This window comes from Elgaria multicarinata, chromosome 8, assembly GCF_023053635.1.
Source record: "Elgaria multicarinata webbii isolate HBS135686 ecotype San Diego chromosome 8, rElgMul1.1.pri, whole genome shotgun sequence".
Lineage (NCBI taxonomy): Eukaryota > Metazoa > Chordata > Lepidosauria > Squamata > Anguidae > Elgaria > Elgaria multicarinata.
Window position 1 is genome coordinate 40,435,018 of NC_086178.1, and position 23,970 is coordinate 40,458,987.

The following is a 23,970-nucleotide window of genomic DNA, read 5'->3' on the forward strand; positions in this document are numbered from 1 at the left end:
AGCCCACACTAATTTGGGGAAGGCTGCTCTAATCTTTTATCTACTGTCAATAGCAGGGGTGCATAACCTTTTTGGACCCACGGGCCACGTGTGATGTTGGCTCAGGGTTTGCACGTGTCTGATCACACACACACACTTTGATATAGATTGCTCTTTCCTCACTGCTAGCAGTGGAGGGGGGAAATGATTTATACGAAGATCACTGGAGGAGAGAGTGGAGCGCCGTCTCCCATCCCCTGCCCCAGCGATCTTGAAGAAGGTCTCTCCTCCCCAACCCAAGATATCCTCATACCCATCACTCTTTTCTCGCTGGAAGGAGTGATCTGTATCGCTGGTCGCAATGGTACAACAACATGTGTTTAATCAGGAGCGGGATGCTCCCAGGAGGCCCAGTGAAGGCCTTGGGGGCATGCATTTGGCCCATGGGCCACAGGTTGTACATCCCTGATCTACAGGCTCTCTGCTAATTGGAATTAAGTCTCACTAGCTCTGTAGGAGAATTCTTGCAGCCAGCTAAGTTGCTGTGTTAATAATTAAAATGTACATTCTAAAACCCACTTTGAGCCAACAACATGCCCAGCTGTAAGTTCCGAGTGCTAAGTTTAGGGGTGTACTCTTGCACAGAGAGTTTGTCTCTGAGGAATTTTCATTACTCCCACCTCGGGGGGAAATAGGCGTCTGTGAAGGGAAATGTTCGGGGTAATTTCCGAAATGAATCTCTGCAGCCTGCACTTTTTCTCTCCACCGTAGCCAATTAGTATGCAGAACATCTCCCTCCTCTCCACTACCTATTGAGAAAATGATTCAGAGAACATCTTGGAGCTCTGTTCTAATTTTTATTTGTGATTGTAATTTTCTACACCGAGGGTTTTTTCTTTCTTTTTTTTCCTGAGCCGCTCTGGCTCCCAGGAACACTGTGGAGAAAGAACAATGCAATTTGTCAGCCATCGTCAGTGCAAAAATGCTACAGCGATTGAAACGAACAGGAGCCCTGCCTTGCAGTTCAGCGACACGGATGCCATTTGGTTGGGCCAGAGGGAAGGGGAGGCAGAAGGGACATTTGGGAGTTGATGCACTGAAGTAGTCCCCCAAGCTGCAGGCACTGCTGAGTGTTACATTAGGTCGTGGGCCACAATAACCTCTTTTGTCTCTAGCCTGAAAATCTCACAGTGTTGTTCTTCCCTGCCTCCCCAGGCTTCCAAGAACTCGTTGCCAGGGGGCAAGAGTAGCATTCCAGAGCATCTTGGAGACAAAGTACTGAAAGCACTTTGGGATTTCTGCCTAGCGTGGTCCAGCCTCAAGCCTAGCGAATGAGAACTCAGAGTAAGGAAATCTCTGCAAGGTAGGGTGTCTGCTCATGCATCACCCAAAGAGAGGATGCAGGTCTGAAGACAATTTGGATTGGCTAAATTATATATATAATATATGCAAATTTTGAAAGAATTACTATAAATAGAAATCCAATATATTTCACCATAGTGGGTGAAGACTCTGGTCAGGTGAACTCTGCCTGTTCAGTCTGCTGTCTACCTAACCATTTTGATTATTGGTTGGTTGATTGATTACATTTCTAATCCCCTGTATAAGTAATGTTCTCTGGGCAGATTACAACCGATGGTCAATTTATGGGCCCCTCCTCTCCCTTCTTAGGTTTCTATATCTTTAAGCTGGACTTGGTCCAGAGGACACTTTCAAACAGAGGACTGTCCTCTGTAAGGTGCTGGGCATCCTTATTGAAATCAAACCTTTGCTTGTTCACTTTGCTTAGCTCACCTGTGTTTGGCACTATCACTATACAGCATCTCCACCTTGTGGTCAGAAATGGCAAGTTTTCCTGAACATCTCTGATTTCCTGGAGTGTCTTTTGAGCCGCTTTTAGTTCAGTTACTTAACTGAATTCACTAGGCACATTGTTTTAACTGTTTTAATAGTTTTACTGCTTTTAAATTATATATTGTTTTAACACGGTTTATGGTTTAATTTGTTTTTAGCTGTGTATATTTACTGTTTTTATACTGTATGCTTTTATCTGTACGCCGCCCTGAGGTCTCATTGATATAGGGAGGGATATAAATGTTTTAAATAAATAAATAAATAAATAATACTGCCCCTCAATGTTCATTTAACATCTACTGTGTCCTGGGCACAGTACAGAAGGGGTCCTGTTCAGATGGCTTTGCAACATATAGGCACAAGATATTATGGATTCTGGGTTGTATGTACTGGTGACTTTGCCTTAGGAGAAAGCACTTCTGCTTGTGCAAACTGGAGCACCTGAGTTTTTCCAATCCTCACCCTCCACCTTCAACCCTCCAATCCCCTCTGAAAAGTTGATCTTTCAGGTTGGGAGACCCTCCAGAACATAATGGTATATGGTGTGGAGGGCTGCAGTCAGTAGAGGAGATCAGTGAAAATTGGGTGCCCAAATTTGGAAGAGGAGTTCTTGCACTGTCATGATTTTAAAGCAAAATAGTCCAAAAATGATCTTTTAGCTATTTCTTAGTTGTCAAAGTTGTCAGAGAGCTTCTTACACTGATGAAAATGCCCCATTATTTCAAGTATGAAAGATCTGAATTCTAAAGATGAGAATGCCCCATCATTTTACAGATTCCAAAGAATTGCCTATCTTTACAACTTTAAAAAGTGTATATTATATCTAAACCTATAGAAATACAGAATCTAAGTATTTATACTAATTACAAATAGTAATTACTAATTACTTATATCAATTAATTATACTAATTACAAATATTGTAGTAACGCTCATCTGTGGCACAGAATCCAAACATTTGCACTTAAATACAGTGACCATTTTTTTTAAAAAAAAATGGTTATATCCAGCATATTGTTTTTTTCTTCTTCTTTTCATTGTTAACATTCCTCAGCCGTTTATCACAAGCCAACTGTCAAGCCCCAGGAGTAGAAAGTGCATTCATCATCATCAGCAACAATAAATACTTTTTGCCCTTCGTGCTGTATTGGAGAACTACAAATTGCTCAGGTTGATGATGTATACTGAGCCTGCTCCTTTCGCCTCACACAGGAATCATTGCCTCAGCATCTGTCTGGATTGAAGAGCTGTTTAGAGCATAGCATAAAAGAAGCTGGCAGCAGCAGCTGTGCCTGAGTCCCAGCATAAAATCCACCAAAGGCCATTCCAGCACTGAAAATTCCAAGGGCTGAGGGCAACTGGCCATTTTCTTTAGGCAAGTTGTTTTCTTTCAGCATAGACTTTCCTGATTCTGCAGCCATGGGCTAATATAATGCTGTTCTACCTTACAGGATTGTTCTAAATGCTATTGAGGGTAACATATGTAAAGTTTTCTAAAGCAGCTTAAGTTTCTGTACAACTAAAGATAAAATTATTTCCTCAGTTCTGAGAGCATATATAGGAATGGTGTGTATACGTAGGCACCCGCAATTGACCGGGTGGGGCAGAGATTTGGGTTTTGGTTCAAACAAACCCTCTGTGAATCCGCCCAAATAAATTCCTTCTAGTGTTACTGGGTTGCAACTTTCCTTATCAGCAGCCAGTATCGAGACCGAGGCAAGGGTAATACCTGTGTGATTTCATATCTTTGTAGCTATATTCCTGTATTATTTCAAACTCTTCTGTACAAAGGACAGGCTTTTTAAAAATGTTTGCAGTTTTTGGGAGCAGCTGAAATCTTATAATCAGAATACCTAGGGCACAAACCTATGCATGTTTAGGCAGAAAAAAGTCCTACAATTCCCATCATTCCTAGCCAGCATAGTTGGGGAAGGCTGACTTAGGGAGTAGAATTTTAGTCAACTTTATAAGTCAACTCAGAGTGGAATTTTAGTCAACGTGGCTTACAATGTGGTGTGAACTGCGCAAGAGTTCCTTGTGCAAGGGTTAAACAACCCTTATATATCCCTAAAACAGCCCATGTGTTACATGAGGTTTGTTTAATGTTCGCATAAGCCACCCTCACTGGGTTTGCATGACAGGATAAGCTACAGCGACTGCCTACCACAGCCAGGGCTGGGCAGAGGTGGGGCCAGTTGGCATGGACCTACAATTTTGAGGGGGCCTACTCCAAGTCCCCCTGGTAGAGGCAAAGGGGGACACTTTGGTAAAGATTTATTACAAAGTAACTCTCCTGTGGGCTGAGCGAAGGAAGATAGATGCTTTTGAACTGTGGTGTTGGAGGAAAATTCTGAGAGTGCCGTGGACTGCAAGAAGATCAAACCAGTCCATACTCCAGGAAATAAAGCCAGACTGCTCACTTGAGGGAATGGTATTACTGAAGTACTTTGGCCACATAATGAGAAGACAGGATACCCTGGAGAAGAGGCTGATGCTAGGGAAAGTGGAAGGCAAAAGGAAGATGGGCCGACCAAGGGCAAGATGGATGGATGATATTCTGGAGGTGACAGACTTGACCTTGGGGAAGCTGGGGGTGGCGACAGCCGACAGAAAGCTCTGGCGTGGGCTGGTCCATGAAGTCACGAAGAGTCGGAAATGACTGAATGAATAAACAACAACAACAACTCTCCTGTGAGTGAGCAGTACTGACTCCATTTTGAGACAGCCAAAAAGCCAAGGTGTCTTCACCCCCCATCTCCAGCAAAGATGGGACAGAAGCACATGAATGGGGCTGAGAGCAATCATAAAAGGCTAGATCAAGCGATTCAGTTCCTAATAGACTGCATAAAATGCATTCCCCAGAGGCAAAGGTGGGATTACCATTACCTTTTTTTTAAATAAATTGTTCTAGTTCATATGTACTCTGAACTAATTAAAAATACATAGTGAGCAGTTTGAAATGGGGCCTACATTTCCCATCTGGCCTGGGCCTATTACCAGCTTACCCCTGCCCTGACCACAGCTGGAATATTCAAAAGTGTGTACGGCCAGCACCATAGCCCACCTTCACTTAAATAAGACACTGTGGGCTGTGGTGATCATGTGGACTGGCCCAGTATTTGGAACGACACAGTCGCAAAATTCCATTAAAACAGTGTATTTGTATGTCTTAAACACTTGTTTTGTTTAAACATTTATTAGAATGTTTTTTATACTGTCGACAAAGGGAGAAATGCATTTTTTTTACCTGATAAGGGATATGCCTGATGGCCATGATCAAGCTAAAATATTTCTACTGTCAAACCAAGATAAATATGCAGTAGAATGCAGCCCATTTGTGGTGGAAGCCTAAAGTTTAGCAAGAAAATAGTTGTGATCAGGCCCAGATCTATACCAAGCAATCTATAACACTTTGAAAATGGTTTGAAAACAATATATGGAGTGTGTCCTGTGCCTGAACAGTTGTCAATACTGTTATAAACCATTAAAAAACAGTAGTGTAGATCCTGCCTAACCTTGTGAACTGTAAAGAAGTTATATGATACCCAACTCACTTTTAAATAGTTTATTCTGATTTCAAATTCTTTGAATTTTTATAGATGCTTTCCATAACAATAATTTTAATTATTGATAATTTGTTGTTTTTGTTTTATTTATGATTGTTGTAATGACAATAACGGCTGGAACAATAGCAATAAAAAGGCTTTCTTCAGATATGTGAGTAGTAAAAGACAGAGGAAAGAAATGGTGGTTCAACTGCTTAATGAGGATGGCAAATTGATAACAGACGACAAAGAAAAGGCTGAAGTGCTCAATTCCTACTTTGCCTCGGTCTTCTCCCAAAAGCGGGTCTATGACCCCCCTAGAAAAAGTGAAGCAGAAGTTGAGGGGGCAGGATTACAGTTTGAGATTGATAAACAAATGGTTAAAGAACACCTAATTTCCTTGAATGAGTTCATGTCTCCAGGGCCCAATGAACTGCATCCTAGAGTAATGAAGGAGCTAGCGGAAGAACTCTCAGAACCTTTGTCTGTTATCTTTGCAAAATCATGGAAGACGGGTGAGGTGACGGACGACTGGAGGAGAGCTAACGTTGTCCCTATCTTCAAAAAGGGCAAAAAGGAGGAACCTGGAAACTACAGACCAGTCAGTCTGACATCCATCCCTGGGAAAATTCTGGAGCAGATTATAAAGAAGTCAATCTGTAAACACCTTGAAATCAATGCGGTGAGCACTAGAAGCCAACATGGATTTGTCAAGAACAAGTCCTGTCAGACAAATTTGATCTCATTTTTTTGATAAGGTAACCTCCCTTGTGGACCGTGGGAATGCTGTGGACGTCATATATCTTGACTTCAGCAAAGCTTTTGACAAAGTACCACATGACATTCTGATTAACAAACTAGCTAAAAGGGGGCTAGATGGAACAACTATTAGGTGGATTCACAGTTGGCTACAAATCGTACTCAAAGAGTACTTATCAATGGAACCTTCTCAAACTGGGGAGAGGCAACGAGTGGGGTACCGCAGGGCTCAGTCCTGGGCCCAGTGCTCTTCAACATTTTTATTAATGATTTGGATGAGGAGGTGCAGGGAACACTTATCAAATTTGCAGATGACACCAAATTGGGTGGGATAGCTAATACCCTGGAAGACAGAAACAAACTTCAAAGTGCTCTTGATAGGCTGGAGTGCTGGGCTGAAAACAACAGGATGAAATTTAATAGGGATAAATGCCAAGTTCTACATTTAGGAAATAGAAACCAAAGGCACAGTTACAAGATGGGGGATACTTGGCTGAGCAATACTACAAACGAGAAGGATCTTGGAATTGTTGTAGATTGCAAGCTGAATATGAGCCAACAGTGCAATATGGCTGCAAGAAAGGCCAATGCTATTTTGGGCTGCATTAATAGAAGTATAGCTTCCAAATCACGTTGAGGTACTGGTTCCTCTCTATTCGGCCCTGGTTAGGCCTCATCTAGAGTATTGCGTCCAGTTCTGGGCTCCACACTTCAAGAAGGACGCAGACAAGCTGGAGCGTGTTCAGAGGAGGGCAACCAGGATGATCAGGGGTCTGGAAACAAAGCCCTATGAAGAGAGACTGAAAGAACTGGGCATGTTTAGCCTGGAGAAGAGAAGATTGAGGGGAGACATGATAGCACTCTTCAAATACTTAAAAGGTTGTCACACAGAGGAGGGCCAGGATCTGTTCTCGATCCTCCCAGAGTGCAGGACACGGAATAATGGGCTCAAGTTAAAGGAAACCAGATTCCAGCTGGACATCAGGAAAAACTTCCTGACTGTTAGAGCAGTGCGACAATGGAATCAGTTACCTAGGGAGGTTGTGGGCTCTCCCACACTAGAGGCCTTCAAGAGGCAGCTGGACAACCATCTGTCAGGGATGCTTTAGGGTGGATTCCTGCACTGAGCAGGGGGTTGGACTCGATGGCCTTGTAGGCCCCTTCCAACTCTGCTATTCTATGATTCTATGTACAGTTTTGAATACTGTGAAGTGCTATATAAATGCGAAGTGGTATTAAAAACCAGAGTTGCGGCACACTAAAGATGGACACATTTATTCTCCCATAAGCTTTCATGGACTATAGCTCACTTCACCAGATGCTTGTGGTATTATGGGGAGTTTCAGGTTTATATACAGCACATATATTGTGTGTGGAGTGTGTGTGCAGGGGAGATTTTATAAATAGCGACATCAGAAAGAAATTAAATGAATAAAGTACTAACAGTAAAAAACATATTGTTCACAGTGATCATTCACAGCAGAGTTGCTGCTGATAATGCAAACATTGACACTAGGTATGCTAGTTAACACATGTAGTGTGATAAAAAAAACCACTCCTTTATCCTAATTCAAGCCTCTGGTGATAGAATTGAACCAGTTGATGAAGTCTAACTCAGCAGTCTTTCACTCTAATTTCCCTTTGAAGTTTCTTTGCTTCTCCATGGCCTCTTTAAGGTTAGCAACTGAGCATCTTGGGAGTGGAAGTATTTTCCTACTACTTTTGAATATTGCCATTCCTGACGTCAGATTTGTGTGCATTTATTCTGCTCTGTAGAAATTGGCCTGTTTGCCCTATTTAGAATGGAGAAAGGCATTGCTGACAGAAGAATGGCATATGTCATATTGGAAGATAAGCAAGTGAGTGAGTCCCTAATGATGTGGGTGACATTATTAGCTCCTGTAATAATGTTCCCAGAGTAGATAATATGGGGACATTTCTCCTGTCATTTCAGCCAATTTTCTCTACAACCTTAAGAGCATGGATATGACCAGCAGAGGGAGCTGTGCCCTTAACTTCCATCTCCCAGCAGACAAAAAAAAAAAAAAAAAAATTCTACATGAGATGCATAAAACACCCACTCTCTTGGTGTGTCATTTAATGTGTGCGTGCACTCAGCAAGGGATGGCATGGGGCCTGAAAACTTTCTCCTCTGTTGCCTCTCCTGTGAGTGCTACTGGTACACTGTCACATCAGTTTGCATCAGGAAGAAGGAGCAGGCCCCAAGCCACACTTGGTTGAATCCAGAACCAACTCGTGACACAGGTCCCATCCTGATCCACAGAGACTTTGAGCATCATCAGACGAGTGTTTTATCGCACGCTCACCACTGCCCACTTACGGATGTTTGTGCATCCTTCAGATGATGACATCCACCTTCTGTGCACCTCCCGCTCCTTCTGCTTGTTTTTCCGTCGCAAAATAGACCCCTTTTAATCCATCTTTGTAATTTCCTGCTGTGTGCAGGAAAAGCGGTGTGATATAAATGGTCCCTGAATGGGCCACACGGCCGTTGCTACTTCCTCTTTCTCTCCCCATGTAAAGAGACAGTCACTATTGTGGGACTGGAGCAGGAGGCCATAGCGACAATAGGGAACCGCGAAAATCTACCCGTACAATGATGCTCATAGACTTAATGGTGACATAAGTGCTGATGCTTCATTTCTGAAATGGCAATGTTCCAAAGTAATTCATAATAAAATAACATTTTCAGTGACCTCATTCACACGAAGCAGCGGCAAAGTGTGGGTTAATTAAGAACTAATAATGGTTGTATAACCCACACTTAACCCATAGTTCCCATGTTTGCGCATCACAGAATAATCTCCAATCAGGTCAATCATTCAAAATGGCTGTGGCAGCAGCCCTGGGAAATTATGGGTTAATTAACCCACAATTTGCTCCTGTTACATGTGAACCAGGTCAATGAGAGGAAGAATAGTTGGCATTTATGTTGGAAGCTGCCTGGTGTGTGTGTTTCTGTTCCCAGGGATATTTTCAGGCAGGGGTGGGGGGTGGGGAATGTGTGGCGGCCCTGCAACTTCCATCAGCTCTAGCCAGCAGCACCAATGGTGAGGGATGTTGGGAGTTTCAGTCCGACAGCATACGGAGAGCCACTCCATCCCCTTTCCCATTTATTTGAAGAGCTGTCTAGCTCAAGTCTGGTTTAAAGATAAAAGAAATCCTAAGAAACGAGAGCAGGGTGCTGTCTTCATGGTGCTGAGTCAGCACCGCTTCCCTCCTCAACTCCATACTTTCCCTCTTCCCAGGCGGCAGTGAGTAATCCCGTAGCCAAGGAGGGAGCACAGGGTTTCTGGGCAGTCATCCAGGTCCTGGAGCTGCGCTCCTCCGTCTTTCTGGTGGAAGGTGATCAATCACTGGTCGCTGTCCACCCGGCTCCTCCCCCAGGTTGGCCCCAGATTGGCCGTGGAGTGATGTTACACAACAGAAGTGCTGTGTTGACGTCACTCCCTATGAAAAAGTTGGAGTAAATCCCCCACTTTTTCAAATCAGACCATTGTGAAGCTGAGTCTGCATTGTCTAACTGACGGGGCACAGATTCACAGTCAGTGTGGGGCTTTCCTCATGTGTAGACAGCCTCCAGGCAGGGCCGTAGAGTTGGCCATCAACAATTAGCATCTAGACAGCAGTCTGAGCAGACACCTGTGTACCTGTACTGTATTTCTACGTAAATTATAGTAATTATTTCTAAATTTGTATCTCTGTATATGAATCAGCACATGCACATTTTCATGGAAATCTGTGCCTTCTTTGGTCCCCTTTTTTGGGTGATGCATTTCCTTTTTTGTTGGTGCTATATAAGCAGCCACCCTTCTACAGGACCCACCGTTGGAATCTGAGTGCATGGCAAAGTGGGTCTGAGCAGCTCCTTCCTCCTCCCAGAACAGGACAATAGCCAGCTTTCCTCAGCCCTCACCCTCCTTTTTGCAAATCTCCTGGAGCCTGGTTGCTCTTCTTCACTCCTTATTGCCAGCAGCCTGCCTACTTTCCTCCAGTCTTGTCTTGAGGTCTGCTTCCGAAGCCGTCTGCCGTTGCCTTTCCACTTTTGTCTTGCCTGGCCAATCCAGGCAGTGAAGGGCAAAGTTTGCCGTCTGCGGTTACACGCAGCTCTGAATCAGCGTCTTGCATCATACCATTTCACAATGCGAAGCTATGCTGAGACGTCTTGCCACAGCCACGGACCAATCCAGTGCACTCGACCGGCACTGTTGTCTCCAAAACTGGATCACAATGGAGTAGGCAGGGTGGGCTGGCTGCCTAGAAGGAGTGCTGGGAACATTTTATCATCTTTACAATGTGTCAAAGAAATTAAAACAGCTCATTTCCTGTTCCAGCTTTCATTCCCTCCCGTCCCGTCCCACCTCTCATCTCTTTGGCACTCTTTTGCCTCCTCTCCATTTCCAAGAACTGCATTTTGGTGAGGAGGGATTTCTGGTTTGCATTCTGTACATGGAAGGAAGCAGATTAAAATGTATAATGGTTTGTTCTTGTTTTTTGGTTAAATACAGATAGCTCTCTCTCTCTCTCTCTCTCTCTCTCTCTCTCTCTCTCTCTCTCTCTCTCTCTCTCTCTCTCACACACACACACACACACACACACACACACACACTATGCCATTTCATCAAAAAAACCCACCACTGCTTCAATGTAAAATATCACCCCCCGCCTGCTGCCGTTTTTAGTTCAGAAAGCGTAAGATGAACACATTACCCAATTCTCACAAGAGGCAAATACCTGTTGCCAAGACCAATGGGAGGCTGGTGGCTCTGATGTCAGTGGGGCGGTGGATCCACTCAGATCAGTCAGAACCAGTCAGAAGTCTAAAGGAGCTCTCCAAGATGCTTCTGAACTATACATAACTTCTTTAGAGTTCTAATTGTATCTGACTGAAACCTAGAGCAGATTCACTGCCCCACTGACATCAGAGGCACTAGCTCCTACTATGCAACACATTCCCCAACAAGGTGCCCTCCAGATGTTGTGGAGTTCAACTCCCAACTCGCAGCATGGCCAGGAATCCTGGAGAAGTGTGCCTTATGTTCTTCCTAATGAGTTTGGGGAAATTGCTGTTATTAATACTAAATGTATTAGGTTTCCTTAGAACTAGTGGCCAATTTCCTCCTCTGTAACAGTTCTGGGTCCCCCACAACCACCACCTTTTTCTTTTCTTTTTACTATTGGGAAGATAATGAAGTGATATCAAATATGAAGCACATAAGCGATCCCACTGCACATGTGGAGCATTTCTCTGAAGTGACTGTTCACATGGAGCTCCATTCACAGAGAACCCTCCTGAGAACTCATCACAATTAAGACATTTAGGTTGCAATTGGCTGGCTGGGGCATGGTGGCAGTTTTAGGACCTTTTTCTCTCTAAACATGCATAGGATTGTGCCTTTAGATATGAGGTGGTTCCCCCTCCCCACCTGTATTAAAAGTAACTCCCCACACACAATAAGATGGGAAGGGGGTGCCTCAAGCCCACCCGCAGTACCACTGCTAAAGCAGCTCCATAGGATCCTTTGATGTGCATCAATTGTCACCAGCTGGAAGATCTGAAGCAGGAACCTTCTGGTCCAGCTACTGATGCTACCCGAATGTATCTGGGCAAGCTCAGAAACTAATCCAGCGGGATTGTAATGCTCACCTCAAGCAAGACAGCAGGCCCCAAAAGATATTTCCTAGCTCAGATGGTTTCCTCCTGACACTCCTTATTTTCTTGCCATTGCCACTCTGGTGGGGCAGGAGATTGAAGTAAGTTTTAATCCACCCACCCCTCTGATGGCTCATATACTGTACTGACTGCTTGTGGAATGCAAAGAGACCTTGGAACTGGTTTTTGGTGCACCATAGCAGTGTACAAACCATCAGAAAGGGCAGGGCAGGAGAGAGATGTCCCTTCCTTCCCCAGTGGCCTACACACAGTTGCCTCTGGTGGTGAGTCAGTCCTGTTTTGAGTCAGAGCAGAAGAAAAAGCCGCAGTCTTCTCCTCCAGGTTCAAACATATTCATTGGTCTTCCAAGACCTGTCCTGGCTGTAAATCAGCCTTGTTCCAAACTGGTGCCCTCCAGATGTGATGGACTACAATTCCCAGCATGGCTGGCTGGAAGGTGCTGGGATCAAGACTCATTGGGCAACAGCTAGCTTGGACTACCAGCCTAGTTTTCTGTCCGTTTGCTGCATTTGAACTCGGGTCTGCCTCCATTCTGTCATTTACTTCCTTACACTTTGCTGCCAACTTCCTTAGATGAATTCATAAGCATTGACTTTGGCCTGTTTTGCATTATCCTCACTGTGTAACCATTTGTCCTTCTTCCAAACTACTCCAGCAGCTTGCTGACCCCTGGTACTCAGCCCAAATATGTTTTAGCTCCCTCTGGCCCAGTACTGAAAATGGGGTGGTTTTTAAGGGGGTAGTTTACAGGTCATTAAACTGGGATTAATAATTCCAGGAAAAGAATTGTGTTTTATTCAGGCCTAGAGAATTCACTATGTAATGCCCCTTTTAGGACAATCCAAACTCCAGGCTCCCCTCAGTCTTTGCTGCAGGCCTGTGTTAGGAGTCCCGCCAGGGAGCTGCATATATAACCTTGTAAATAAATTAGTTAAGTTACCAATACTCATGCGTAAGCTGGTTGCAAGGTTCAACAGACAACACAGGAGCAAAATCCTGTATTGATCTGGGGTGAATTTGGTCACAAACCTATATTCTGCAACTGTGTCAATACCAGGTGTTTTTTTCACTTTTCCTGGCAATGAACCTTAGCACAGGCTGCCTAAATAAGTGCCGGATGTAGGAATAAACTATAAATAAAGTTACTGAAAGTGAACTTTCATACCAAGAGGCAACATATGGTAGCTGTGAACAATTAATAACTCTTGATGAGGTCATATTGCAGGGTGGGAACAACTTAGCTCACTGCCAGGACCTCACTGACTCAGTTACAGCCCGGAGAAATTCCAGCAAGATAGTATCACGACGAAGCCACAACTTCGTCTGCTGTGATGTGTTCTCTATTTTCTTTTTCCCTCTCTCTCTTAGGCCAAGAAGGCACCTCATACATTTGATTAGAGGATGAATAGGATGTTGAATTCTTCCAGTGCAATTTTGGTCATGTAAACACCCACGTGTTGTTATTATAGAGCATTACAAACCATGAGGGTTCTTTGCTGCAGTAGTAATGATTTTCTTCCATTCTTCCTTTTTCAGGCAAAGAATGTCTCTACATTAAGGGAAATCATGTTGTCTACCCAGGGCTTTTGTGCTTCCTGGTTCTTTGGCACAATTGTTATGAGCTAAATTACATGGGAGGAGAGGGGTGAGAAGGGGTTTGAATTGAATACTTTCCCTCCATTCAGTTCCATTGAGTTCTATTAAGACAGCAGACGATACTGCTGTTTCCCAGCTATTACCACTTTAAAAGTGTTTCTTTTTTTTCCCAGAGGATTCAACAAGAGATGTACTGGTTGTTGAAAATGTCATGAAATTGTCCCCAAAACTTCCATGAGTGGCCACTTGTTTAGAGGAGCCTATTGACTTTTCCAGCCTGTAAATATACCAGCCACTTTTAGGTCTCAGCTCTAAATAATCTGTATATCTTAAAACAAGCCATCTTGTAGGTCTTCGGCTGTCCTTCTAAATTACTTCACTGCAGCAAAGAAGTGATGTGTTAAGGAAGGAGACCGTCCAGTTCCCCAGGAAGTGGTAAATGATGCAAAAGAGGTACTGCATGCAATTATTTAATATGTCCTTCAGGGATGGCCAACTGGTGGTCCATGAGCTGGCCCTCACAATCAATTTGACCAGTTCTAGGATGGTCAATTGCCCTACTTTATGAAGGACAGTCCTCTGTTTGATGATATCTGCTGTTGAATGGGCTGCCCAATCCAAATCTGATTTGAAGTCAAACCACCATAAAAAGGGCCCTGGAGTTGCCCATCCAGAGTTTGCACCGGGACAGCAGGCTGAACAGACACACAGGTCACCTAGTCAGTCTTCGCCACCATGATGAGATGGCCCTGTATCTCCATTTAAACTATAGTTGTTATTTTAAAATTTGCTCCTATACATATACAAATTGGAGTCCTCTTTTTTTGGGGGGGTGGAATGTGTAAGTTTCTACCTCTTCCTTGAGAAGGTAAGATTTCATCCCAGTGGGAAATGAGAAGGAAGAGCCGTCTTGCAGCCCCAACACGACCAAGACAAGCCACTGCTGTCGATCCAGGTGGAGGGCATGCCTCTAGGCTGGGGAAATGGAAGATGGCTCCAAAAGATGCTGCAGTGATGGAAAGAGAGAGAGAGAGAGAGTGTTCTTCAGGACAAGTCCTGTTTCCAGAATGGGTGTGTATCTGCAAGTTCATTGAAAAGGAGCCCAGCAGCTTCTTCAACCTGACTTGGATCACAGACACGGTGCTCACATGATGGGAGAAAAGGTCAGGAAGGGTTTTAATGAAACCTACCAGCCTAACCCCCTTCCCTGACTGCCTCCAATTTTAGCCAAATTGCCCCCTCCCCATAGCCTTCTAAAGCAGTAGGTAGGGCTGCCACAGAAGATAAGGGGACCATGCAGTGCTGGCTCCAGGTTTCTGAGAACCCTTGGGCAAATCTGCCTCTATGGGGTTGCTCTCTCAGTGAGTCAACCTTCTCACCACCATTGTCACCAGCTGCTCTTGCTCCTCATCCTCTTTCTCATCGTTGCTACCACTTCCAAGCTTGATGGGCAGAAAGACATCTCCTGCTCCCCCTTCTCACCACCACTGTCGTCTGGGCCAGAGCAACAAGCAGGCGAACAAGCAGGTTACGATGGTGAAGAAGAGGATAGAATCCATGGGGCTCTTGCCAGCCCTGGGACTAGGCCCCATCTGCCATCTCTCCTCTCCCTTCCCACACACACACTGCTCTGGCAAGATGTCTGAGTATGGGAGAAGACAGGATGATGAGGTATCCTACTTTACAGTGGTCATTTCTCTATTTGAGGGGCTGTCAGAGGACAATCCTTTATTTGAAGGGCTGTTCTGTCCAAGGATATCTCTACATAAAGGGAAAAAAGCCTACACCCTTACTGGGGTTTCTTCTTCTAGAGTCGTCCTGCATTTAGGAAGGACTTCTTTAGATGGCAACCGAGTGATTTTGAATTGAAAACTTCCCTTCTTGGTAATGCTATTATGTTCAATGAAATTTCACCATCTAGTGGTGGAATTATAGTGCTGTTCCAGCATTACACACTGGGGATATCCCATGATAATTCAAAATGCTGCATTATCTCTTGGTGTTTTTTTTTAAAAAAAACTGAGATTGCTAGGGGGGAATGTGGGAGACATCCTGGAGGCTGTTGATTTCATGTAAAGAATCCGCAAACTTCTGTGAGTGGCCACTCACAAGCATGCAATAAATTGCTGGTGGAGAGAAGCTTCAAGTCTGGATTAAACTTAAAGAAGCACCAACAGAAAGAACAGAGGCTTTGAAGTTGCCCGTCTAGAGTTCGCACCTTAACAGCAGACTGAGCGGGCATGTAGGTCACCTGGTCACAGACTTCCCACTACAGTGAGATGTATTGTATTTCTATTTAGATGGTAGTCTTTATTTCTAAATTTGCATTGTTTAAAATTGTTGTATTACGTTTTAGGGTTTTAATTGTGAACTGCCCATATAGCAATTGGGCGGAATAGAAATATACTAAATAAATAAATAAATAAATAAATAAATAAATAAATAGCACATGCAAATTGTATGCAAATCTTGTATGTTTCCTCTCTTTTGGTAATGTGTAAATGTTCACCCTAGGAGAAGGTGACATTGTTGGTATGGGGAAGGCCCATAGGCCTGACAATTTATTCTTATTGATGTATTTGGAATCACAAACTTTGAATGAAACTTCAGAGAAACTGTGGGATTTGATTTCAACAAAGCCTGCCTCACTGTAGGGAGCATTTGTCCCTCTTTAGGTGTTTATTTACGTTATTGATCTTGCTATACCTGTTGATCACCAGGGGCTGCTAGTTAAGAATAGGGCCACGCCCACACTGATTAGATCATATTCATTTCACTCAATTCTGTATTAATATGTTCTCCACGTGCTTATTATTATCGCTGCATTGCTTGACCTTTTGGCTTCACTTGGTTTTTAAAAACTAATCAGTTTTCCTCTTTGTTCTTTTGCACTCTGTGGGAATATCTATCCTTACTCACGTAGGTGAGCATTTCATGCATCTAATGAAGTGGGTTCTGGCTTATGAAAGCCTATGCCACAATAATGGTTTAAATTTTCAGGTTCCACAAGATTCTTTATTGTTTGAGAAAATATGTGACAGATTTCCTATTCTCTCCCCCCCTCTCCCTCTCCCTCTCCCTCTCCCCCCCCCTCTCTCTCTCATACACATACAAATATTAAAGTAAAAATTGAGTGAAATAAGAGCAAGGTTGCATAGAAAAAGTGAGTGTCGAGAAGTGTTTTGGACACTGGGGCCAGCAGGTGCTTTTTTCCTGAGGGTCATAGCCATGCTTGGAGAAGTGGAGATACTTTCATCAGTATCACAGCTGGGAAGGGAAGCATTAAATCTCCCTTCCCTGCATGCTAAAGTTCTAAGGGGGGAAAGCTCTCTGCCCCCACACCTGACATTAAATAAATAAGTCACCCTGACATGGTTTCTAATGACACATTTAACATCAAATCTATTTTGGCCCTACCATTAGAGGCAGAGGCAACTACCATGGAGGTTAAGGTGGCATACATGGTCCTCTCCCCACTCCCTTCAGTTTTATCCTCACAACAACTCTGTGAGCTTGGCTGAAGTTAGGTGTTATTTGGTTTAGGGTGAGTTTTCTTCCTGAAGATACCCGTGCTCACAAAGTGGTGGGTCTCCTTCCAGAGGCAGGATGGCCCAAAATGGCTGTTCACATGTTTCCTCACAACTGTTTGTTCTACAGAGGAGTCTGCACTGAAGAAAGAAGCAGGGTCGTGTGTGCGAGCCCTGCCCTAATGTCCTTATCCACATAGGAGACCTTTCTGTGTTGAGCAAGAAGGTCTCCGAAGGAGGCATCTGTAGTTAGTCTGGTGAGGAGTCAAGTCTGGTGTTGAACTTACATAGTTGTCCTATATGCTGTTAATTAAATGTATAAAGGCCTGCATAAAGGGCAGTTTTCCAGTTTCTTAAAGCAGGCTAGCACTTGCAGGTTTCTAAAAGAGGGAGAGAGAGGGATAGGGATAGGAATAGGGAGGGAGGGGGAGAGAGAGAGAGATGGGTATCAAGCAAGCAGGCACCAATGCCCATGCTTAACAATTGCTAGCTGTCTGATGCTGATGAAAGTGTAATCCTCAAATTAAGCAGCTGCCTTATTTCCTCTGTTTGCTTGCTGAGTAAAAGAGGAGCCCTTCTCCCCCTGTGTTAGAGCATTGGAATCTATTAGTCATAAGACTAATGCTTGTGATGTTTTGGGGCACGTACTAGAATATCAGAAAGATCAGAAATGATGGAACTGAAGACAAAACAATTTGGCCTCGCTCCAAGGGGAATGTGCATGCCAACCTGGAGAACTTGGGTTCGAGGAACAATCTCTTTTGCTGTTGATTTGGGGCCCCAGCAAATGCCAGCCCTTTGGGAGTTGCCAGCTTTGTGGGTGGAAGAGATGTGTGAGCTTTCTTTGGATTGTTGTTCTGCATCCATTTTCTTGCAATAAACTGTCATTCCTTTCACAAATGGTCCAGTTTCATCTTAGCAATCCAAAGAATTGACTTTGACTAGGTCCTGAATAGATCATGCCTCTAGAATAACACAGCATCTAACTGTGTTCAGCTGAATACGTATGGAAGACTCTGCAACTGGGAACTCTGTATTATCCAAGTTCCTGAACTGTTGTGGGGGCTTTTAGGTGTGTTCATCCAAATGCACTTCCTGCTCAATGCTAGGGTCACATGTTGCTCAGGCTAGGGTGACAAAGGTGTCCAGGAAATGGAATGGGGGAGGGATGAAGTCTGTTATGAAGCCTCACATCATCAACAATTAAAAGCAATGTGCATGTTCAGGACTACCTACGGCATATCAAGTATGGAACAGCACCGCGCCCGCAATCTAGAAGGCCGTGACTGAACGAGGCATCTCAAACACTGTGCTTGCCTAATATTTATTGTTTATGCAGTGCTTTAAAAACCACTATGCATTTTACATAAAATAAAAAAGAAACTTCCTGCCTGCAGGGACAGAATGTTAACATTTTCTTCAGGAGCCTCCATAGTTCATGACAAATAAAAATAAATAACACATTAAATACTTTGGTTTGCTATTTAATCTTGAATAAACTCAAGGCACTGTATCTTCTTCTCCCCCACCCTCCAGTTGATGAAACCTCTTTCCCTCTTTTACTCTACTATTGAAAGCCAAAATAGCATCCCTGATCGACCATGAGATGTCTAACCACAGGGATGTAGAAACAGTAGTGGGGTTGCTGCTGAGTGGAAAGTTGTGCGATTTGAACTCCTCACTGGAGGATATTTTAAAGGGCCAAAGAAACGATGTGACACATTAAATATGATAGCACATCTAATGTGTCTTCCTTTCTAGGGCTGTGCACAGCTCCCCTGACTCGCCTTGGAGTGCTTTGGAGCTGGGCCGCCTCGCTTTGGAACTGAAGGACTTGAACAACCAGGCACAGGGAGTGGAATTAAGCCTTCCCAGCCCCAGCCCCCCCCCCCCCCCATGGTCTGCATGAAATCGTCCCCTGGTCCCTGCTCTTTGTCCTGTGAGAGAAACCTCTCTTGGCGCTAATAGCAGCTTCTGGCAAGTGATTTTCAGTGAGATTATGGTGTGGGCAAAAGTCTTACCATCTTCACCGCTGTACAGTGTGGTGTTGATCAGCTCACCTTGCCCCATGACTTCTATTAAATCATGATTCAGCAAGAATTCTGCTTCAATTAAGTTCTTCATATTCTGGACAGAAAGAGCTTGGGATTAAAAGAATGCAAATGGGGAAGAAACCGAAATTGACAGATTCATCCATTCAGGCTCAGGGCTTTGAGCACTTTGCTCTTAAAAGTCTGTGTTTTAATCCCTCTGTATTCTACCATGTTGGTGCTGAATTAGGGTGAAAGCAAGGAAAACCCCGTAGGGGAGTAAAAAATAGCCAAAGGCAGGGGTGGAACCAAGTAATCTTCTACAATAATATTATTAGTAAAAGTTTTATTAAAGTGCCAGGTGACTATGCATTTCGAACGTGGTTGCGTTCTTCCTCAGGGCTTTATCTAAAAAACAAAGAAATCCTTTGTATCATAATATTTACAACTAGAGGCATTTTCCAAGTATATTTACCTTAAAAATTTATAATATCTAGTTAGAAAAACTTTAAAACAACATGTATAATGAGTCATACAAATTGCAAACAAAAAAGATGTAATACATCATCATTCAGCCAATTGGAATATCTATGCAAAGTATAACAACCAGGAACAAATCATCTATGTTACAATAATAAACAACAGTATTTACTAACAACATTAGTGCAGTTGTCTGCAGAAGCTGCTAAGCTAGCATGATATATAGGGAAAAGAGACCTTGACAACTAGTTGGAAACAGCTGTTTCTTATAACAATGCCGAGAGGTTACTCAGAAAAGTGCATATCAAGAGCAAAGGAAAAAGTAGACAATATAGATAGAAGCACCCTTTTGAGGTCAAAACTAGAAAGATTAATAACAGATTGATATGCAGTTTACCATTCAACAATATTAGTATGTCTTTAAGACATTCTATAAATAAATACTGGTTTTTAGTGAAGGATGTCATGGGTTGTCATGAGAAACCCTATATTGCATACAAAAGAACACAAAGTATAAGGGACTGTATAATTAGAAGTAACACAACTAAAACAATTGCAACCTTGACTATGCAGTCCCTCCTACCAGGATCAGGTCCACCTGCAGGACATTTTCTGTGTGGACATTGTAAATATTGCAGTCATTCTCTCAAATTAAAACACTTTGTTAATCCGACAGATAACAGAGAGTATCCTTTGAAAGATTTTACCACGTGCAACACAGGATTTGTAGTATATGGCATAATCTGTCCCTGTAATAAACTATACATTGGCAAAACTACAAGAAGTGTTAAAACCAGGATAGGTGAGCATATTAGGAAGATCAAATGTGGAATAGAAGGAGCACCATTAGTTCACCATTGGAAAGAGAAATCACATCGATTAAAAGATTTATCATTCTGGGTTATAGACATAATCAAGAATAAATCTGATAGGATCCTTTTAGAGAGAGAGGCCAGATGGATCATCAGGCTTAATACGATCAGCCCCTCTGCCTCAATGAATCTTTGGAACTATCGGCATTGTTATAAGAAACAGCTGTTTCCAACTAGTTGTCAAGGTCTCATTCCTCTATGTATCTCACTTCTTCCTGTATTATGCTAGCTTAGCAGGTTCTGCAGACAACTGCACTAACGTAAGTAAATACTGTTGTTTATTATTGTAACATAGATGATTTGTTCCTGGTTGTTATACTTTGCATAGATACTCCAATTGGCTGAATGATGATGTATTATATCTTTTTTGTTTGCAATTTGTATGTCTCATTATACATGTTGTTTTAAAGTTTTTCTAACTAGATATTATAAATTTTTAAGGTACATATACTTGGAAAATGCCTCTAATTGTAAATATTATGATACAAAGGATTTCTTTGTTCTTTAGATAAAGCCCTGAGGAAGAACGCAACCGTGTTTGAAACGTGTAGGCACCTGGCACTTTAATAAAACTTTTACTAATAATATTATTGTAGAAGATTACTTGGTTCCACCCCTGCCTTTGGCTATTTTTTTACTCCGCTGAATTAGGGTTGCCATGTCTTTTTTTTTCTGAGAGGCTCCTGATCTTTAAAGTCTTTAGGACAGGGAGGTACACCATGGTCCTCTCTAGGGTGGGAATAGCTCTAGCTATTGAATTTAGCTGGTGCAGATGGTTTGTTTTTGATAAGAATTTACTGAAATTCACAAATTTCTTCATATTCAGGAGTGAAAGCTTTTAAAGATGTTAACGTAGGAGAAAGTGAAACTGATTGATTCATCCAGCCTTACTCTGAATTGCTGGGGAAACGAGCAGGAGGGTGCTGTTGCATTCATGTCCTGCTGCTTTGGGGCCTACTGTAGGCATCTGACTGGGATTTGATGTCCCTTTGGTCTGATCCAGCATGGCTCTTTTTTATGTTCAGGGGGAAACCAAAGATACATAGTTTAACGTGATCATGCCTGTAAGATAACATATAATTTGGCCCTGTGTTTGGGATCCCTGGCTCTCCTGTTTCACGGATCAAAACTTGCATGCAGCATTGTGTCTCCAAGTGTGCTCCCTATTCTCTGCATCAGATGCAGACCCCTGTCAGAAGACTCTGATTCCAACAGAGAGCACCTCATGCCAGTGACTCGCACCTTTCTTGTCCTCAGATCAGGAAGCTGTGCAAAATCCCCAGAGGGGGAGGCTGCCCTTCAAAAATCGTGGGCATCAGCTAGCATGGAGAAGAGCAGGCATCAAATCTCTGGAGGGAGTCAGACTTTCATCACCAGCCACCTGTGCTCTGCATAGGCAACATGTTGTTTCTGGCCTCAAACTGACAAGTGGCTTATGAAAGCATAACTATTTTGGAGTCCTGTCATTTGACATCAGCTCTCTTTCCCACTATGAAATCAAAATGCATTGCTCACTCCAATGGAAAAAAAATAACAAGGAGTCTTGTGGCACCTTAAGGATGAACAAATTTATTTGGCATAAGTGGACATGACCCATCTCATGAAGTGTTAATCTCAAATTGGTAGGTTTATATACACACGATGGGGGCGGAGGAGATGTAAACCATGTTGTCAGAGGGAATTGAAATGACACAAGTACAGACGGTGATAATTACCTTACCTTATCTCTCCAATGGATTCCTTTTCTGGGCGGCTTCATAAATGTACTTTTTTGCAGGCAATTTCCCCCCACCCCTCTTGACAGAAAAACTGGGCCACCAGAAAAACACGGGCTTCTGTCCCAGGGGGGTTCTATCCCAGTGCACTTAACACTGTACATATCCCATCCCATCCCACCTTTAAATATTGCCCTGTCCTATAGTCATTCAGGAAGAGCTCCCAGACTGCAAAGAGTCCCACGCTCTTGCAAACAAAAACAAATGGGGCTTTTGGAGCTTTAGAAAAACACTTATCCTGCTTGCTCTGTGTTGCTGCAAAGAAGAACAGAGTTATTCTAAACCTTTAAAAGCCCCATTAGTTCTTGTTTGCCACAGCCTGGGACTCTTTGCAAAGAAGTTTCTGCAGCCTGGGACCACTTACTGAATGACTATAGGAGAAGGCAAGATCATTTGCTATCCTTGGGGTTCAGGAATTGCTGCTAGGCTGGAGAAGTTTCTCTATAAAGAGTCCTGGGAGACTCCTCAGCTACCACCTACACTTAAAAAAAATGAGTGAAAACCCTGATCACTACCCAAAGGTTTGCCCTCGCCCTATCCCCACAAAATGACAAAAATGGAAAAATTGAAATACCAGCTCAGCACTACTCCAGAGGCATCAAAAGCAAGGTTGTTCCTTCTTTGGATGGATTAGTGCTGAAAGACAATATTAGTGATGCTAACTCAAAGAGCAGCATTAGGCCTCAACAAAGGGCCAGCCCAGTCCTACCACTAGGCAGAATGAGGAAGCTGCCACGGACGATGAATGTTGTGGGGTGGGGAGGAGCTGAACCCTTCAGCCTCTTACCTCTCCATCCTCACTCCATCATTGTAGGCATTTTTCACCTGGTCCAGCTTTGATACCAGAAGTGAGCTGGGTTGAGGAGAGGTGATGTGGCAAGGGGAGATGTGGTGGCAATGGGGTTCCAATGCTGTCAGCTGTGTGAAAATACAGCCTCCCATGTGATATCCGAGAAAATCCGACACAGGTACATTAAACAGTGCAGCTGCCCGATTGCATCTAGTATGGCTCATCTTAATCTTCAGTGCACAAGAAATTCAAAATGTAAAATACATGGTGTAATGGAAACCACACTCAGCCAAACCGGCTGCCCACTGGATTTTGCACAGATCTTGGAATAAAGCACACAGCTCTCAATTTGAAAGGGTTAAGCCCAATCCTTTATTGAAATAGGAAGGGTAAGAGGCAAGCATTTACATCAGATTAGCTACTAAAATAGATACATCAACCCCGAACCCCATACCAGCAAACTAAAACATTTGTTACAGAATATACTTCCCCACAGCCAGGTGTCCTTCAGCTCAGGCACTGGCCTCAGATTTGGTAGACTTTTTAAGGCCCCTCGTTTCTATTCCTCCCCCTCCCTCCGGAAGGGCCAGTTTCTCTTTTACAGTTGCAAATTGCCCCAAGGTCACTGCTCTCACCTCAACGGAGCCAGGAGATGGCTTCCCGCCTACGGCCAGGTGGAGAGATAAGCGGTACTTCTGCAATTCTATAACAGACAATGAACAAAAATGAATTGCTAAAAACAGTAATTCTGAGTATGCTTAACCCCTTCCTTACACATGGTTTTGGTGTTGTACTTCTTGTTGTGATACTCCTTTAGAATTTAATAAACATGTAAAAATAATACAATACAATACAAAAGCACATTTATAGCTTGAATATAAAGAGATGTGTGCCTATAATCAAATTGTATTCCTGGCCAATTTGACTTCATGGCAATGATTTGAGACTTTCCTGAGAAACAGGCAAACTCATTTTTTCTCCTGCTGTTGAACTCAGAAGTCTTCTCATCTTGCTTTCCAAAGAATGCAGCACTGTCTCCCTTAACCCAAAGCAACAATAGGTTCAACCTT